Source organism: Oreochromis niloticus, linkage group LG22 (assembly GCF_001858045.2).
Source record: "Oreochromis niloticus isolate F11D_XX linkage group LG22, O_niloticus_UMD_NMBU, whole genome shotgun sequence".
Lineage (NCBI taxonomy): Eukaryota > Metazoa > Chordata > Actinopteri > Cichliformes > Cichlidae > Oreochromis > Oreochromis niloticus.
Window position 1 is genome coordinate 31228028 of NC_031985.2, and position 20267 is coordinate 31248294.

At 40.3% G+C, this 20267-nt stretch overlaps 1 long non-coding RNA gene across 2 annotated transcripts in view; it reads left to right on the forward strand.

Moving 5' to 3' along the window:
* The window catches only part of LOC102078854 (uncharacterized), a 100522-nt gene extending 87250 nt beyond the window's left edge, over positions 1 to 13272 (forward strand). For both annotated transcript variants that reach the window (XR_003215884.1, XR_266023.4), the window contains 2 exons: positions 3540 to 3650; positions 12994 to 13272. This is a non-coding gene — a long non-coding RNA (uncharacterized LOC102078854). The remainder of the gene's footprint in view (positions 1 to 3539; positions 3651 to 12993) is intronic.
* The last annotated feature ends 6995 nt before the right edge of the window (positions 13273 to 20267 follow it).

A 20267-nucleotide genomic window follows, 5' to 3' on the forward strand; every position in this document is an offset into this window, starting at 1 on the left:
CAGTAGCTCCCATTGTGAGAAAAAAAAATCCAGTCTGCTCTGTGGTTTGACCTGTAATTGGACTGGTATTATAAACTCTGGCTTCTCTTGCAAGTACAGTTGTTCTCTCTTATTCTTCCCCTGTCTCCTGAAGAGGAGTTGAGAAGTGTGGTTTACTTTTTTGTTAGCAAAAAACATTGCATTAAACACCCACCCCATGTAACATCGATGATGGATGCAACCAACGTTTGTTCAGTTCAATTCACTAATACTTATATAGCACCAATGCACAACAACAGTCCACTCAGGACGATTTAAACTGTTAGGTAAGAGTGTGTTAATGAGACTGCACAAAAGCTGTAGCTGTCTCGAGACTATAACTAATGAGCCACACTCAGGACAACAAACTCCAGTCTTAAAGGTTCCCGGGAAACTGGAGTGAATTACCTCTTAATAAGTTCATTTCATTTTGGTGCTTTCACTTCTATACATAGTACAATTAGGGGAGTGGATGAACAGGGACGTGAATTTCTTGACAACAATTAACAGCTAGATGCTTCTCTATGTTTCCACTGTGTTTACCAGCTGATCTCTGTGTCTTTGTGGTATATTTTCCTGTTTCACTTCAGTTAGCCAAACAATGAAGAACCACTTACCATTTAAGAGAGTAAAAGTGGACAGTATATCATCATTTTTTAACATAAAACTCATTGCTGCAGTCAGGGGCAGTATAAAAGTGACTGTTTTTTAGTTTTAGTCCCCTTGTTTTCCACTGAGTTATTGGTTCTGTCTGCTAGCTAGCTAACATAAGCTAATGTAAGTCAACTAGCCAACCATCCAGCCCAGTGACGTCATGTTCTGTACTCAATGGCACTAAACATGCTCTAAAAACTTCAACTTTAAACAGCGTTTAGACAGCTTCATAGATGGTGTTAAATCTATGACAGTTTTCGAGCACAGGGCTCCATTGTGAAAGTCTCCCTCTATACATGTAGCATTTCATGTCCACTTTAAGTATCAGTATCAGTTAGTATCAGTATTTGAATGAGCAGCTGATAATGCATCCTATGTAGAGTGATTCTTAGGAGACTGACAATAATGCTACCAGAGATAATAATCCTCTGAAGGTTCATAACGTGGCTTGTAGTGGTGGTAATGCAGAGGGAGGTCTATGCTCACTTTCTTAAATTGCTGCACCATCCATCTGTGCATTTATGCATCCATTTTATATCACTTATCCAAATGTAGAAATAGAAAATGAATAGATGGATGAATAGACTCATTGAATTTTTAGGTATGCAAAAGTTTGTATATATTGTGAAGCAGAACTCAGTACATTATGTGTCCACATGTTTTTTTCTGAAGTCAAAACCACTGAGAAAGAATGTTTGGATCAGCAAACATAAAAGTCTGCCTGAAGGGTAACTTGTGTAAGTAAATTAAAATGTATTCCTCTGTTTTTTCTTTAATACAACAGAGCTTTGATTTTTGTTTTTTAGCAGGCATTAATACCAAACATAAAAAGCACCTTTTGTGTAAAACAATGGTTGCTTGTAAAAAGTTACGCGGTTAAAAAAAAACGCCACGTCCTGAGCAGCAGACCCTTTTTCAGGCTGATACACTCTGTCGAGACCCTACTGACCTCAGTAGGGTATGGGCTGAGTGTGTTCGTGTGGGTGTTTGCTGCTTCCTCACTCATCTGTTATGTTTGTGACAGGCTATGATTGCACTAAGAATTTGCTACCAGGTGGCTTTCAGGGAGAGCAAGGGATGCAGTGTAGCAGTGATGGAGTGAGGTGTACTCAAAGTGTGTGTGTGTGTGTGTGTGTGTGTGTGTGTGTGTGTGTGTGTGTGTGTGTGTCTACAGCTAGTATATGAATATCCATGTAAATGAATACATGCACTTAGCTGGTGAGTTACAGTAGTCCTTTTGGAGTGACAGCTGGCTGCTTCATCTGCTCGCCTGCGATAAAACGCTGTCCAGTTCAGCAGGACAGAAGAAGCACACCAGATCACAGCTTTAATCCATCCCCCGTTGTCTTTGATGCTTTTCATTTTTTGTTTTTATCTTTAAATCTGTAAACTCTGTCTGAAATAAAGAATTTTTTGTTCCTTTTCTTTTATTAATGTTTTTATTGATCCTTAATTCTAGGTTAGAGTGAAATTGGACAGGTGGACAAACCCTAGGTTCTGCTGTAACAGTGCAGCATGGAAAACTTGACTTAAGTTAGAAACTAAAGAAATCTAATAACTTCTATTGTGAGCCCCTATCAAAGTGCTGTAAATCAGGAGTTACACTGAGACACATCTATTCAAGATTCAAAGATTCAAAGTGTTTATTGACATGTGTGCAAAGAAAAAGCATTTCTCTGTACAATGAAATTCTTTCTCTGCTGTCCACACGCAGATGCCGGTTAATATGTACAAATAGATAAAATACAAATAGCAGGAATAAATAAGTGCAGACAAAAAAAATTTGAAGTGTTAAATAGATTTATGTGCAAAAGAGCTATGAGCTTAATATGCTGGTTTGATATGTGCAAAATTATTATTACTCTTAAAATAGGTCAGCTGTTCTATGCACTTATTTGGCCAGTTATCCATCCACCCATCCATCCATCCTCTTCCGCTTATCCGGGGCCGGGTCACGGGGGCAGCAGCCCAAGCAGAGAAGCCCAGACCTCCCTCTCCCCAGCCACCTCCTCCAGCTTGTCCAGGGGAACACCAAGGCATTCCCAGGCAAGCCAAGAGATAAAATCTCTCCAGCGTGTCCTGGGTCTGCCCCGGGGCCTCCTCCCGGTGGGACATGCCTGGAACACCTCACCCAGGAGGCATCCTTGTCAGATGCCCGAACCACGTCAACTGGCTCCTTTCGATGTGGAGGAGCAGCGGCTCTACTCTGAGCCCCTCCTGAATGGCAGAACTTCTCACCCTATTTCTAAGGGAGAGGCCAGCCACCCTTCAGAGGAAGCACATTTCGGCTGCTTGTATCTGTGATCTTGTTCTTTCGGTCACTACCCACAGCTCGTGACCACAGGTGAGGGTAGGGACGTAGATCGGCCGGTAAATTGCGAGCTTCGCTTTTATTCTCAGCTCCCTCTTCACCACAACAGACCAGTACAGCGTCTGCATCGCTGCGGCCGCTGCACCAATCCACCTCTCGATCTCCCGCTCCCTTGTCCCATCACTTGTGAACAAGACCCAGAGATACTTAATCTCCTTCACTTGGGGCAGGAACTCGTCCCTCACCCTTTTCCGGCTGGCCAGTTATCATAAAGAAAAATCTAAATTAACTGTGGTCAGCATGGCATAAAAAAATCTAAAGCTCACTGATAGTAAATAAGACAATACACTGAGAACACCGTTCTAGGGAACAGCCATTGATGTTTGTGGTTTCTCCATACTGCCTCACACGGAGTCTATAATGTTCAGAGTTCAAACATCATAGATGTGCTTAGCGACACAGTTTAAAAGTTTGTACCCCTGACTGTGATTTGTGCTCTTGTTTAGAAGCTACGTGGGTGCATCACTGTTCAAATGCATTTCGTGTTTTATTTCAGAAGACACATCAATAAAGTAGTGCAGCGAACTTCACACCGCCTCAGAAGGGCTGAGCAAGTTCACCTCAAGTCTCTTCAAGCCCTGGAGGTCTACTTTACTCTCTGGATTCAGTGAGTTCTTGGATTTTCTGCTTTTTTATCTGAGCTGTGTCCAAAATCATCCCCTCATTCTGTCTTCATTACCTCCATTATATTGGAAGGTTGATAGTAAAGTCACATGTGCAGTATGTTAGGCAATAAGTTACAATTTCCCGCCTGGCCACCATCACTGCAAAAATCACCGGCAGAGTCAATGTATGTTTTTAATGCTTCTTAAAAACTTTAGTACTTTTAAATAATGTTTGGAGACAAGTGTGACATGTGCTTGTCCGTGAACAATAAACAAGCAAATCCCAGATTAATTTTTATCCAGCCATGGAAAATATGTGGGAACACATTAGTTTTCATTTGACAAAAGGGAATAGCTCATCATCATTGTATATGATGCAAATATTTGATAAAAAGACTATTTGCAGACACAGAGTCCAGTACAGTGATAAAGAAACTGAAAGCTCTTCTTGCCTGCCAAGAAATCCCTGATACAGTAATTTAATATAATGGATATCAGTACTTGTCTCAAGAGTTGTGGGATTGTGGGATCTTCAGCATAAGGCATCATCATCAGGCTACCCACAGAGCAAAAGTAAAACAGAATCTGCTCCAAAGTCAGCGACTGTTGTTTAAAGCTAAAGTTATTGGACAGGATTCTTATCTTGCACTGCTAGATGACTACAACACACCATCACAAGGTCTGGAAACCAGCCCTGCTCAGAGAAAACTCAGCTGCTGTACTGGAGCATTGCTGTACACAAACCCAAGTTTTCCCCAATAAAAAGTTGAGATTGCAGCATAATCTGGAAAACAGCAGCATGTGTGTGCCTAGTACAGCGGCTCTGCTAGAGACCTAGATAAGCCAAAATCAGGTGACTCTATGTCTTGATGCAAAGTAAATCCCCAAAAGTTGATTCTGTAATCTGGACATAGTGTTTTCGATCAGAGAAAATGTTCTTCACTCATCACAGTGGCTTGTTCGGTCTCAGCTGACTGCAGGTTTCCCCAACCTTTTAAACAGTACATTTGCATAAGGATTGAAACTTGTTATCAGTGGTGCTTTCAGTCATCATGCAAATATACTGTTTTATAAGGTAACGCTACGTCCATGTGAACCAAATCAACTTTTTGGGGGCAGATTATTGTATGATAGTACATCCACTTGAACCTCAAACACACTGGAGATTAGGAAGAGTACAGAAACCCAAGCATAGTTTTCAGTCACATGACCAACTCACTACCCTGGTGGGCAAGACATTACTCTATCTTTATGGCCAATAGTGGACAGTAGGCACCGCAGTATAAAAGTGTTGCTATTTTACCCGCCAAGACTACTTGGATCATCTATCCATGGAGGAAAAACAAAGATATACAGAAAATCTTGGGGACTTGTGATCCATATTGTCCAGTTTTATTAAATCCCTGAAAGTAACAGCATCTCTCCCAGAGCTCCACTTTGGTGACATCTACATGCATCTTGCAGAGAATCACTCAAAATACACTGCTGCCTGGATAAAAGGTTTTAAAGTACAGAGAGCTACAGGTATTTTCAGTCTTGATGGGTAAATAATTCTGCTGTGTGGGAGATAACGAATGAGAAATTGTTCCTCATTAAAGCAACGGTAGCGCTATATAGCTACCTTAAATGAACTACCACACATAAATCTTACATTTTGTTTACATAGATTTCTACAGTTTGGGGTCAGAAAGGTTCCGGTAGTGTTAATTTGTCACATTAATGCTGTGTAATAACATTAAAGTTGACTAAGTATTTTTCCGACGTCAGATAAATCATTCCTACAGCTTAATTGAGTCGCTACTGACAGCCTGTGAAGAAGCAGGGATTGGTGTGATTTGGCTTGTAAGGCAGAGTTAGGAGAGGTGCGCTCACATGTTGGTCCCATGCGCCACGCCATTCTGGCAGCTGTAAATAACGCTTATTAGTGCATCTGACTATCAGCAGCAACTATCCGGCATATTGGTTATTTAAGTTAAACTTTAAGACGTTCAAAGGATGGCTGAAAGAAAAAGGACCAAAGTAGTTTATTCCTGCCAGATGGTCATGTCCCAGTAGCTCTGGCATCATGTGAAAACTATGGATTGATACTAGTCAACTGAACAGCCTAAAGAGAAATCAGAGACTTGATCAAAGAATTGGGCCAATTCAGCCCATAAACACAGAGACTCCTGATTGTCACAGTCTGGCTGAGTAGCTGACTGTGTGAAGTATGAATAGTAGAACCAAGTGCAGACAAAATGGACTGTAACTTGAGCTAACAAAAAGCGAGCAGTTTAATGTGGCTGATGGAGAAATACAAAGTAAGGCAAACAATGAACATAGTGAAGGCTACTCATTTTTGTAGATGAGAAACATTAAACTATTTGGCTCAAGGGTTTGCTGGGATTGCGTGTTGTGTAATTAGATTTAACAGATGATCTTTAAACACCTCACATCATCATAAATTTAGTCCTACATTTTTCCAAATTTATTATTGTAAAACAGTAAACATGAAATGTTTTCCATCCATCCATCTATCTTCTTCCGCTTATCCGGGGCCAGGTCACGGGGGCAGCAGCCCAAGCAGAGAAACCCATACCTCTCTCCCTTGAGAGACCTCGTCCCGCTTGTCTAGGGAACGCCAACACATTCCCAGGCCAGCCAAGAGATATAATCCCTCCAGCATGTCCTGGGTCTGTCCCAGGGCCTCATCCAAGTGGGACATGCCCAAAACACCTCATCCAGGAGGCATCCTTGCCAGATGCTCAAACCACCTCAACTGGCTCCTTTCAATATGGAAGAGTAGCAGCTCTACTCTGAGTCCCTCCCGGATGGCCGAGCTCCTCACCCTAATCTCTAAGAGAGGCCAGCCACCCTTCAGAGGAACCCCATTTCGGCCGCTTGTATCTGTGATCTCATTCTTTCGGTCACTACCAACAGCTCATGACCATAAGTGAGGGTAGGCACATAGATCGATGGTACATGGAGAGTTTCGCTTTTACACTCAGCTCTCTCTTCACCATGACGGACCGGTACACCATCCGCATGACTGCAAGTGTAGCACCAATCCGTCTGTCGATCTCCCGCTCCCTTCTCCCAATTAAATTAAATATATAAAATTAAAACATTAAATGTTTTGATTTTATATATTAAAAAAGTTGGAAAAACTGTGTGTTGAGGTGTGTGCATATGTCAAACAGTAGACTGTCTTCTTATCAAACAGGAAATGCATTGTGTCATTCATCGCTGTAGAGAGTACATGTGCGTAAAATCAGAAAAGACACAAAAAGTCAGAGGCCCATACTATTACTACTTCTGCCACACACACATACACACACACACTGAAATTACTGTGTCTAATGTGTTCACATTAAGCCCATTAGAGGAAACATTATCTCTTTGATCAGCAGTGATTATAGAAGCCATATATCGGAGCTGTCATAAAGCTTTTTTGTAAATTTAGAGCGCTTTAGATCATCAGAGGGCAGGGGACTGTTTCCTGCACCACTACAGTAAAACCTTTGGCATTTATCTGGCAAGACGGTGAATGGGCAAAGAAATTCACTTTCTGTCTGACAAACCAGCTGATAGTGAAAAGCATAGAGTGTAATTAGCCTGAGTTATACGCCAGCGTTTTAGCACCAGATGGTATCTCGCTCTCTTTTCTCTCAGTAAAGGAGGTGTTGATTGACTCCATACTACTGCAAGTCATTCTAACCCGATCCCTTAAGGACTCCACATTTAGATTTTGTAGCTGTAATTGCGGCTGTAGTTTGCAATCAACAGTTCCACACACAGAAGGGACTTGCATCCATTCATTCTGTTTAACCTGATTAATTTGGGATGTTGTGGTGCAGGTACTGTGGGTACAACCCAGAGACCAAAGGAGTTTCTTTCACAACTTCACCTACTTCTAAGGTGCACAGAGAAGATGATCAAATCTGAACAGGTTGAGGATGTAACAACTTGCAGTGCACAGAACAACTTTATTGCTTGACCAAGTGTTTTGGCTTGTGGCCTTCATCAGAGTCATCATAAGGCATATGAAAGCATCAATCATATGACACATATGGCACATACACTTCTACCAGTGAAGCACCATTTAGGATGGGCTGGGCATGTGAGTGTGTGGTTCAGGGTCATCCATTGTCCCTGGCAATATGCAGTACTCACTTTGGTGGTATCTTGCACAGCCTACACTGGAGAGGTGTGTCTGAGGTGTGTATAGTTTAAGGTTTCCCCCAACCCACACTGAAAAAAGAACATGTTGGATTTACTTAATTCAATAGTGGACATTGGTTGCACACAAGGGTTTTGCTTTGGCAGAAACTTAAACAACTGAGTTGAATCAACACAACTTATTCATATGCAATGAACCTGTGCATATTGTGTTGGTAAAACATATTTAAAACATGTTTAAATGAAGTAAGTTGAGCTCTTGGAATTTTTTAATCCTTCACAATTTTGTCACTTCATTCCAACAATATTCAATAGTTTTTACCTCAATACTACTTGATCACTTAAATACTACATTTTGTCTTCATATTACATAATATTCAACAAAGTCTAGAGTCTGGTTAACATAAAAAGTTAATGGCTTTACAATGACTACCATCCTCCTATCTTTATCCAGGTTGCAGGGGGGCTAGAGACTATTTGTACTCACATTCATACTTAGGTTAATTGGTGATTCTAAATGACCCCTAACTTTAATAACTGCATAAATTTTAACTGTGGGAGGAAACCAGAGTACCCAGAGGGCACACACTGCACACTAGCCAGATTGTGTAATTGAACCCAGGACCTTCTTGCTGTGACGGAACAGCACTAACCATCACGCCACCAACCTGTCAACGCAGGCTTAACAAAAGTAGGAAAGCTATGATTTCAAGGCTTGATGCAGAATTTTCTGTACGTTTTTGTCCTTGACAGGTTAAACCACAATAAATAGCGATAGCAAACACATGGTGTGTGTGTAGTTGTCTGCCTCGTATAACTGTCAGACTGAAACATCGTGTGAGCTTGTGAATTTTGTGAGTCCAGCAACTAACCACCCTTACCAGATTGTATCATGTTATCTCAACAAGAACAAATTAAGTTGTTGAATTTCATACAGATCCTACATGATTTAATTACGTTCACCATAGAAACATGAAATTATTTTGTTCAAATTACAAGTTAGACTTTTGTAAATATAACAACCACCCAATTTCATTTTTTTCATCAGTGAAACAGTCAGTAGTCTCCAAGTCTGAACACAGTATAGGGATTGTAACTGATAATTTAGAACAATCAACACAGAGTTTTAAGAAATGTTTTGATGTGTTCAAAGAAAATTTTGGATTGTGCCACTCACCACAAGCCTTACTTCATAGATTTGTCTTCCTGTGACTATGAATTTCCCCAAATCAGGCTGAAGATCCATCACAGCTCACACACATGCAGTGCTCAGGTCAGAACAAGACCCCAGTATGTTTGAAATAGTTGCCACAAATTAAAATGCTGCAGCAATTCAATTCAATTCAGTTTTATTTACACAGCCCCAAATCACAACAACAGTCGCCTCAAAGCGCTTTATATTGTAAGTTAAAGACCCTACAATAATACATACAGAGGAAAAACCCAACAATCATATGACCCCCTATGAACAAGCACTTTGGCGACAGTAGGAAGGAAAAACTCCCTTTTAACAGGAAGAAACCTCCGGCAGAACCAGGCTCAGGGAGGGGCGGGGCCATCTGCTGCGACCGGTTGGGGTGAGAGAAGGAAGACAGGATAAAGACATGCTGTGGAAGAGAGACAGAGATTAATAGCAAGTATGATTCAGTGCAGAGAGGTCTATTAACACATGGTGAGTGAGAAAGGTGACTAATAAGGGAAAAGCCAAATTTATCTTTACAACCAGTCAATCCATTTTTAATTCAATTTCTAATTTCTAATCCATTTTTAAAAAGACACTTCTAATCAGGGGCGATTCCAGGATCAAACATGTAGAGGGGCTCAGCCCTGTACATAATGTCATCCAAACACTTCCTTGCAATTAACATTAATAACAAGTGCTGCTTGCAGATGAAACCTTTTATAATGTAATTAGTTGGATAATTTATTGTAGTGTCTAAGACTAATTCAGAATGAATTATCTCATCGTTTTTAGGTTGGAACATTTCATTGTCAAAGCTGAGGCAAAGGCTCATTCATGTTGACCACAATTATCCAAAGCAAGTTAAAGAAAAATTGGGAGCAAAGCAGATAAGAGCACAGCATTGTTCCAGTCTTTTAACCATCAAGCAATTAAAGCAGCACTATTCAGTACAGCCACTGAATAATCACACTGCCGCTCTGTACACCTGGACAAGAAGCAAACGGATGGAAGAGTTGCCTTAACTTTAAAGTTTTCAAATTCATACCAACACTAATTTATTGTGAAGACTCAACACAGGGCATCACGCACCTCAGTTTCAACAGTGGAGAATTGCTTTTTTTGATAGTTACAGCAAAGAGTGACGGGAAAGCAAAGGGGGAAGATATGTGGCAAAGGACCGCAGTTCGGATTCAAATCCAGGCCAGCCTCTTTCAGCCAAACAACATATGGTTGCCTGCTCATCCCAGTGAGCACCTGGAAAACTTCAGTGTAGTGACACCCCATCTAGACTTGTATGAATCCTGTAATATGCTGTCATTCATGTCACTGAATGATTATAATGTAAGTAGTTATAAGAGGAAGTTGAGGAGAATTCACATTTGATAACAGCGTAACTCTTATTTATATGAAATCATCATCAGTAAATGTTGGAAAAACAGAAGCTATCTTGGCCTTGCAGCTGTGGTGTTGACTTTGACTACATGTCCACCTGTTTCCTTTTGCTCTTTGCTCTTTGCGCGGTACAAATGTCACGAAACACATAAAGCTTTTGGTCCAAATTCGGACTAAAGCTTTATTGCAGTCACGAGCTTAAGCCTTTTAACCGAATTAAAGCCAATAATTGAAATATGCAGCACTCAGATTTGTAAATGTTGCCTCTTATGGCTAATATGGTTATGGATGCTGAATGAACAGACTGTTACAGGAGGCTGGGGACATGTAATCAGCTAACGGATGAGGGCTGACTGGTGAAAACTACGCTGCCACAGCACAATTATGAAATCAAATCAACCATAAAAGAAGATTTGGAAAAGGGCCATCTAATAGACCCAGAATGAAACAAAACCATAATTAATAGGAGAATGAGAATGATGAAATATCACTTCATACTGACTAATTCTGCTGGAATCATTCATTTAGGGCTCTGTGGAGTTTGGGGATTGTTCACTGGGTCCCTGTTATTTGTCTCAGGCAGACAAACTAGGACGCTTACAGTTTTCATGTGGAAAAACCATATGAGACAGAATGTTCTTATTCAAGGCGGAGTCATTTGAAATATTTTAATGCATGAGTGGAGGCAGCGTTTGCAAAGTGTTCTGCTTTAAACAGCAGGGTGAAACTTAACATTGTGTGACAGGGTGAAATTTTCCATTACTGTGAGGGTCCAAAGAAATCTTGGTTTGGGTGAACAAAGGGTTAAAGCCAACCCTGCTGACTGTGGTGAAGTCCTATCAGCTGCAATTATCCAGCTTCGGTCTGCCTAGCTTATTGGCACAAAAAGCCTATCCATGCTTAATATCACATACTGCATGAAAAACTGATGTTTGACTGTAAAATGGTTCTAAAATATGAAGCTTCTCTTTGAAGAGCAGGTCCCTGTTTCTCCAGAAAGCACTCTTGTGCAGCCAAGATGGAAGAAAACACTGTCAGAGTATCAGAACAACCTGTGCCTGAGTGGACAGGCATTGAGTGATAAACCGCTGCATTTTCTATTCCCTTTGGTTTCCCTTCAGGTGCTGTTCCTTTGTTACTTTGAGTCTCAGTGCAGGATTTGATGGAAAACCCTGACAAAAAGCCAGAACATTACTTTTGAGTGCAAGTTAGTCAGATCTCCACAATGGTTCTAGATATACAGTCGTGTGCAAATTCACCCCTGATTTATTTAAATTGTGTTTCTTTTTAGCTTCTTCTTCTTAAATGTATCTTTTGCTTTTTGTAAAAGCACGTTCCTAAAGCTAAGTGAGGTTCATGGTTTTTTACATTTTATAGCTTAAATGGGGCAGTTTTTGGAAGTGGTGACACACACCTTTCAAAATGTTGAAAATAACTATTTGGCAAAGATACCCACTGAATGCCTCATTGTATTATATGGTGCATGTTGAGCCTGGTGCCTGATTTAAATGTTTTGCTTCAGATACAGTTACATGTTTACATATATATATGCAGAACATTGCACTGTTTCATCTTCTATGTAACAAACATGAAGCCAAAAACAGTGTGTGAAAAACTAAGTGTATTTTTACTGCTTCCATAGCCATTAAGAGAGTAAATAGCAACCAGGTGCTACTAATCAAATGCACTTGATTAGAGTGGATTATCGAGCATGTGTGGAACCCTTTCCGCAATACCCCATGGACCCCTGGAGCCCCTGTATCCCCCTCATATTTTGTATAGAGTCACTTGGTGTTTGTAAATAAACCCTTTTGCACTTTATTCCAAATCTGCGCTTGAGTCCGTTCCGTCAACCTTGACAAGAAGAGTGGTCCAAAGTTCCTTCACAGCCATGTGACAGACTGATGAAGTCATAGAGAAAACAATTCCTTCAAGCTATTGCTGTTAAAACTGGTACAATGCTATTAAATCATGGAGAGTATTTAGTTTTTCACACACTATGTCTGTATGTAGGCTTCATTTTAATACCATGACCTAAGACCTAAGAAACAGCTGACTTTTATTATGTATTTCTAGTCAAAACCTTGAAGACTGATACAAAAGTGACCAGTTTGGATTGGTTCAAGATACAGCCGTTGACTTGAGCACCTGACTAATCTGACGTCCTCTGGATGCTCGCATATCCACTTGATGTACCAAAATAAAAATGAGATAACGATGGAGATAGTATAAACTCACTAAAAAAATAAAGACCAAAGTCCTGTAAGTGGTATACATTAGTATCCTGACATTATCACATTTGATCATTTCTGAATCCATGATGTTCCAAGACTTTAGCCACATTAGTTGAATTTCCCCCCTACACAGCTACTACTAATGCAAGTCATGCAGTGCCTTAAATAGAGCAATCAGTAAAGTGGCAGCTGTTCGGTGCGAATGCGTCACACTGTGATTTATTCATATTTTGTTCATTTCCCATAGAGAGACAAACAATGTCTTTTGGATCTACCTTTTATCAGACTCAGTCATTTGTGTCTCTCTGGTGCGTTTGAGAGCTGACAGGCCAAAAATACGACAGAAGCTCTGACTCTGGAATTTCTTTCTTTCCACAGACTTGTTTTCCCGCTGTTGCCATCACCTCTGTGACTGAGCTGCATCCAGGGTTCACGCATTAATCAGAAGACACACTTCTTAAAAAGGCAAAAATCAGCTGTGCATAATTGATGCACAATTGGAAAGTAAAGCAGACATTAAAGAGCAAATACAAACGGCACTCTTTTACTCCCGGGTTGTCACATTCAGTTTCCTCTGTGCACATCAGAGAGAAACAAAATAGGGCAGACGTGATTTGATTTCATGACATCTGTTTCACTAATTACAGCAGTATGTCTCTACAATTAATGCTGTGCTCTTCTCATTGCCATGCAGGGTATTTGTGCTTTGAAGGAATAGTTTGAAATTTGGTAAAACACACTTGGTCTTTAAGTCTTTTTGCTGTGGTGATAGAGCTGCAAGGCTGTAAGATTAGCTCCACATACAGTTTCAAGAAAGAGTTTGTGAACCCTATAAAATTAAGACTTCTACACTGATTATTCATGTTCTGGACTACATCAAAGTCTAATTACAGTCAAAAAACAATTTAAGTTTTAAATGTGTAAAATTTAAGATTAGGAGATTCATCAATATGAAAATGAAGAAGCACAAAGTACAAATGAAGAAATTCAAAACTTCTTTCTTCACCTAAAATTGGTTGTCCTGAATAATCAGATGAACACATCAGCGTTTAGTCTTGACAAGGTGAAAAAGACCTGCAAAAACTTTGGACAAAATCTTTGTTCATGCGTTTTCTAAAACAAAACTCGGAATAGTTGTTGGTGCTAATGGAAGTTTTACAAGCTACAGTTTAATCTTTTATCTTTTTAGTGGAGATTAAAGTTAGAGTAGCTCGAGTCTGTATTAAAATGTAATGTGCTTCTAGCATTAGCTGGCTAGTAACTATGTTAGAAAACAGCACAACGTTTGTAAATCACCCATAAACTAACCACATGGGGATGCTATATTTGTACTCCATGCAGTTACTCATTATAATTTTTTTGTCATTTGTAATGAAATACAGGGCCTCTCTCCTGTGAAACCAGCTCCCAGTTTGTGACTTTAAGATTCAAGATCCAAGACTCCTTATTGTCATTACATACATCTATATGTCCACATATATACAGTACAAATATATACATACACACTCAGTAAGTCTGCGACTTGCAAAGAATATTTGGCATGTGGACTGGAGCAGCCAGGGATCAAACAGATGGTGTCGTAGGCTTCAAACATTTCTTTTTAATGAAGCTTATGTGTCAGGTGAGCCTACACCAATCCTTAGTTATGCTACTATAGGTTTATGCTGTTTGCCTATCGGTTGCAGCAGATGGCTGCCTCTTTCTGAGTATAGTCACTTTCCTGTTAAAACAGAGTTCTTCCTTCCCGCTGTCACCAACCGCTTGCTTGTGAGGAAACGTGTTTCTCAGTTTCTAAATGTTTTTTGGTGAATACATTTGTAACTATTAAAAGACAAATTTGCTTTTATAAAATATTTAGATGTTCTAAAACCTTGAGTATAAGTGCAGGTCTTATCTGCCCCTCTTTAGCGCTGGTCGTGTGCACTTGGAAACATTTATAGAAATGTTTGCTGCAGTGCTTGGCTGTAAGCTCTGCTCATATGTTCGATGAGGAAAAATTCATCTGTGTGATGAAGCTCTCTGAAATAAAACATCTCTGGCAGCAATCTACTCACGATCTCCCCCTCCAACTGTCTTCCCTCCTTCATCCCTTCAGCCCCTCTTTTCGTTCACACTTCCACCGCCTTTATCTCTGAGGGTCCGTCGGTGCTTAGCAACATGCTTCACCTCGCGATCACGAAAGTGTTCCTCACTGGTGCACACACACTTCATGTGACACTTCTTTTTGCCTTGTTGTGTTTAAATTCCCTCAGCTTCTGCAGACAGTGCATGTCTTTGGTGGATTTTGTAGGAATGTAAGTACAGACAGTGTTAGTAACAGCTGTTTTTTCCTAATTACTATCTCTGCTTATCTGCTATTTCTTGGCTCCCTTAGCCCTTTTATTCACCTTCACCTGCTTTCATTCTCCTTTTTCTGGTGCACACAAACATCCATCTTTCCCTCCGAATTCTCTTTTTCCTTGCTTCATCGACATCCCAGATATGGTAGCCATGGAAACACATTTGAGGTGTGTTATTGAATAGATTTTGTAAAAGTAAATCCATGGATTATTGCCTACCTGATGTAAGCACACACATACTGGAACTTTCCGCTTGCTGTCTCTTTTGTTATCGACACTCATGGTCAGATTTAATCAGTTTTTATAGAGGTCTTCATGTCAACTATAAATCAACAATTAAGTGACTTAAGGATCATAGTGAAAGCAATTTAAAGTCAGTTCCTGTCTTCTCTGCTGCTCAGGCCAAGTGCAAAGCTGAGGGCATGGCACAAGCGGTCACATCAGAAGCACTCCCAACTTGTCACTGCTGATTGTGAAAAGGTCATCACATATTTCCAGCCAGCGGTTACTGCTCTCTAAGTGTTATATTCGGACATACGTGTTGTTTGATATCCAGTGATTCACTAGGATTTTTTATTTTTAATGAAACAGAAAGTGTGTGGGCTTCACAGATTGCACTGTTCCCTCACATACCTCTGATGATTTGATTAAAAATTGTGTAGCTAAGGTGATAAAACAGTTTGTTCATAAAACAAATGATCCATGAAATATTTTATTTGTGAGTTTTTAATAGATTTTATGAAACAAAATGAAGTTATTAACAAATGCTGTGCAGTTTTACAAAATAATTACACTAGTGGGTCTGGTCACTAAATTGCACCGTCAGTGCTTTCTTGACAGCTCTGAAACGTGATCAAAGAATATTGAGGCGGTTTTTTTTTTTATGTATAGTTATACTGGGATTTGGCAGGTGAGTGGACCCAAAGATTAGGCATAGGGGTGCAACACAAGGAAACTAATTACTTAGAAATAAGTCCAGTAGCTCATTCTTTGTAAAGAGACTGAAGAACTGATTTCCAGCCTGTAGACACTACAAAGCTAAGATAAAGGGTAAAAGTCAGCGAGTAAATCTAATCATCTTAAAAATAAAATGTCTGCTACCCTGTATGTAACCTTACAGTAGATGTAACCACAGTACATCACAGTAAACTTTGTCACAGTACTGCAAACCAACCAGTTTGAATTGCCCGGTGTTTTCATGCAACCTTTGAATAACTAAGAAGTCTCTGCGCGCTCATAAAAGGAAACAAGAGGAAATATTAACAGAAAATATAACATGACCTCAAATTGACTCAGTGGTATAAAACAGGCAACATTCGTTCTAAAGTAAATGAAATTAAATGAAACCAAACAGCTGCAGTATCCTTAATGTGAGTCCTTACATTAAGACGATCCATTAAAAAAGCATTAAAGTCTATACTGTCAAAAGCTGGGCTGCTGTCTAAGAGAATTCAAAATGCGGTATAATGCGTACAGTATAAATTGTTCCTCTGTCATATTGTGTTGTATGCAGTTTATGTTATCGATGTTGAAACAGGAGGATGTGCTTGACAACGTGGAACATATAGAAGGTACTTCTTTGAACCAGAAGCAGTTTTTTCTTCATTAATATGATACCTAATGTCAGCTGTTTTCTTGCGACAGAATAAGTTACCTTGCTGCCTCGCAGTACAGCTCTCCAACATCTAACAGTTAGCACAGTGAAACCGGTGTTTATACTCATTACACTTTGACTGTTCAATACCTGACTGGCAACCTCTCACATTCTCTTCACTCCTATCCCCAGCTGCTGCTCATCCAGGCAATAGCAGGCTTTGTGAAATGCAGCTTGCGAGTTAATGAATACTCAGTTACTGAGGCCACACAGACTCACATTCTGAAGCAGCAGACTATTGATTTCACCAAGGATGCTGCGCATTACAAATCTGATAGAGATTTAAATAAATCAGCTTACCATCCACTGACTCCCTATTCAGTTTTATGAAGTGGCACTGTGCAATAGTGCTTGCCAAATGTGAAAGATTAAATATTTTAATGGCTTCTTTTCCTAGTTTGATAGGAGCTGAGTCAGCCACCAAGAAATAACCGTAACACCATATAAAGTCCAACACTGATAAAAGCTTTCAACTTCTCCCTCCTACCCTGGGTAATGTTACCAAATGTAAAGTCATCCATCTCAGTGAAACTCACAAAAGTACTGAGTGATAAAGTTGCTTGCTTTAAGAAGTGCAGGGAGCTGTGCGCTGCAAGGACCAAACTAAAGAGGCCGGAGGAAGACTGCAAGAATTCAGTGTAGAATCTAAAGTCTGTGGATCTTCCAGTGGTTGAGCAAGAGAGACAAAGACAGATGTTGTGTTGTTTAAATGTAATGAGTTGATCCTGAGTGAAGTTACAGGATAAGGTGGTGCTCCTGAAGAAACTGTGTTGGAGTGTTTTAGAGCAGCGGTCCCCAACCCCCGGGCCACGGACCAGTACCGGTCCATGAGGCGTTTGGTACCGGGCCGCGAGAGCTGAGGCTCGGGTGTGAAATTGATGGTTTTCAGGGTTAACTCGGTTTCCCTGGGTTTTCCGTGTTGTAGTTGTGCGTCTTATTTTGAAAGAAATATTTACACGTTACCATAGCAACCAGAGCGCATTAAGGGGCAGAGAGGAGGATGTTACTCTCAGTGTTGTTGGCACATTTCAGGAGGAAGCTGCTAATAAAGTTACACAATTATACAGTGAATTCGGGTTTATTATTATATTTACAAAATACCACAGTTTTTGTCTCGGTCGTATCATTTTATTTTATTGTATTTATCCACGACACCTTAAAGGCCGATCCGTAAAAATAATCTCTGACATTAAACTGGTCCGTGGCGCAGGTTTAATGGTATGGCGCCATACCATACTCAACCCGCTGTTTTAGAGGGTTGAGTATGGTAGGTATAACAAGAATATCGATGACGTAGTACCTCAACCGGCTCATGATCCATCACAGCTCGCAAGTTATTGTAAGAGTGTGAAGTACATAAAGAAAGTTTTCTTGTCATTGGTTGAATTAAAATCCACTAAGAAGTCAAAAAGGCTTGCAAGCAGTCGTATGAAATCTGACCACTAGGACTCTGGGAGGAGTGGAGATTCCATAAAACAACAAATATGACCTTTACCTCGAGCACACTTTGGATGAGACCCATTAAGTGATGATTATGAGAAAACTTCACAAAAATCTAACAGTACTCTAGGAGGAGTAGTGATTGTTGTGAACAGGCAGACACCTCACTGTTGCATAAACTCACTGCCCATTCAGCCCTGTCAGCTAATAGCTGAAAGACAAGAGAGGAGACACAGGGTTGGAAAAGATAGTTACTGAGTCTACAATCTAGCAGTGAGAACAGCTATACAAGTTGCAAGAGGTTGCAAGTGATTAGATGGCAGCAGAGTCTGACCCCTAGTGCACCTGAAACCACCCCTGTAATCAAAGGCACAGAGAAAGTGCAGGGAAGAGAGTGCTTAAATGCACTTAGCCATAGAAAAAAAGCACCTGTATCAATGTGTATGTGAACAGGTGAATGAGGTTTGTAGTAAAGTGTAAAGTGTGTTGTGTTAGTCCCCGAAGGGAAATTACTCCTCTGCATTTAACCCATTCACCCAGTGAAGCAGTGGGCAGCCACCAGTGCAGCGCCCGGGGAGCAGTGTGTAGGGGCGGTACCTTGCTCAGGGGTACCTCAGGGTAGCCGTTCAGTGGGGTCGAACCCCCGACCTTCCGATCATGGGGCAGACACTCTACCTACTGAGCTATCCCTGTGCTTCAGGTGCTCAAATAGAGTAGAAAAATGCAATACAAGTACTATTTGCTGCTTCAAGTTTCAGTATGTTGTGCATTTAGAGATGCTCTCCTCTATACTGTGATGGTAAAGAGTGATTATTTGACTTGTTGTTGCCTTCCTATCAGCTTGAAGAAATCTAGCTATCAACAAGGCATTTTCACCCAGATAACTTCTTTTTCATTCAGTGTAAACAGTGTAGACGTTTCTAAAATACCCAGACCAGCCAGTCTGGTACCAACCATGGCACATTCAAAGTCACTTAAATCATCTTTCTTTCTCATTCTGATGTTCAGTTTGGAGTTCAGCTGGCAATAAGAAGAAATGCAGAAGAAATTCTGGACTGGTTTTGTCATGAGGGGTGTGCAACAGGAGAGGAGGACTCAATGTGCAGACTCCAGGAGGTGAAAAGTACATTCCAAAAACAGCTTTATTGCTGAGACCCAGTCTAACTAAACTGAAAATACAAACAATAACTAAACAGGAGGGAAGCACAGTTGGGACAAATCAGGGCTAATGAGACAAGGAAAGCAAAGCCAGATACATTAACATGAGACATAGACTTTCAAAGTAAAACAGGAAACACAGAGACGCGGACTTGACAAGGAGATACAGCTGACAGGGGAGACGGCAACTATGGAACATAGACAAAAATCTAACATAAACCACACAGAGAACCTAAACTTAGAGAACAATCATATAACCCATTAGACAAAGAAAGTTATAATATAATGAAATAAACAAAATCAAAGACCCAAAAACACAAAACACTGGATTGACGACCCAGGCACCCTAACAGGTTTAATTTTTTAGATTCATCCATCTTTTACATACAGTCTATGGAAGTAATCTAAAAGTAGCTGGAAACATTCCAGTAATTCCCAAGGAGGCAAAATCAGTCAAATCTGAATAAAGTATGTTAAGTTTCTTTATATTTAGAGCCCCAGTTTCACTATACAGTCTATATATATAGTGAGTACAATGACTCTCCTGGAAATACCACACAGTGAAAAGAGCTTCCTGTTTTTGCTTTCGTTCCTATTTAAAGTATTTGCAGCACTTTTAGAAAAGTCTCTATTTTAAGAACTGAACACTGAAATTTTTTTTTAAAGCTACAAAGACAACAGAGACATAAAGAAGCGTGTTAGAGGAGATCGAAAACACTTTATGGAGTGGTCTCCCACTGCAGACTCCCTCTGTGTCTGACCGGCATCTCAGCCAAGTCAGAGTGACTCACGCATCCCTTCTCTCCATGGGTGCCTGCTCTGCTTTGTAACCAAGCAGAAGGAAAACAACACTCTTAATATCTGTGTCTTTGGTGCAAGTGCTGCTTTCCACTCCATCTGTTTCTGTCTTTAATGCTGAGATTTTTTCCTGTCATTGTCATTGTTTATTGCGTTGTTATTTGAGTATGATAAAAGCAGTCTGCACCCACCCAGGTTCCTCCTGCTCAGCCTCTCTGCAGGAGGTCACATCTGGCTATAAGGCAGCTTATATTTGAGCTTAA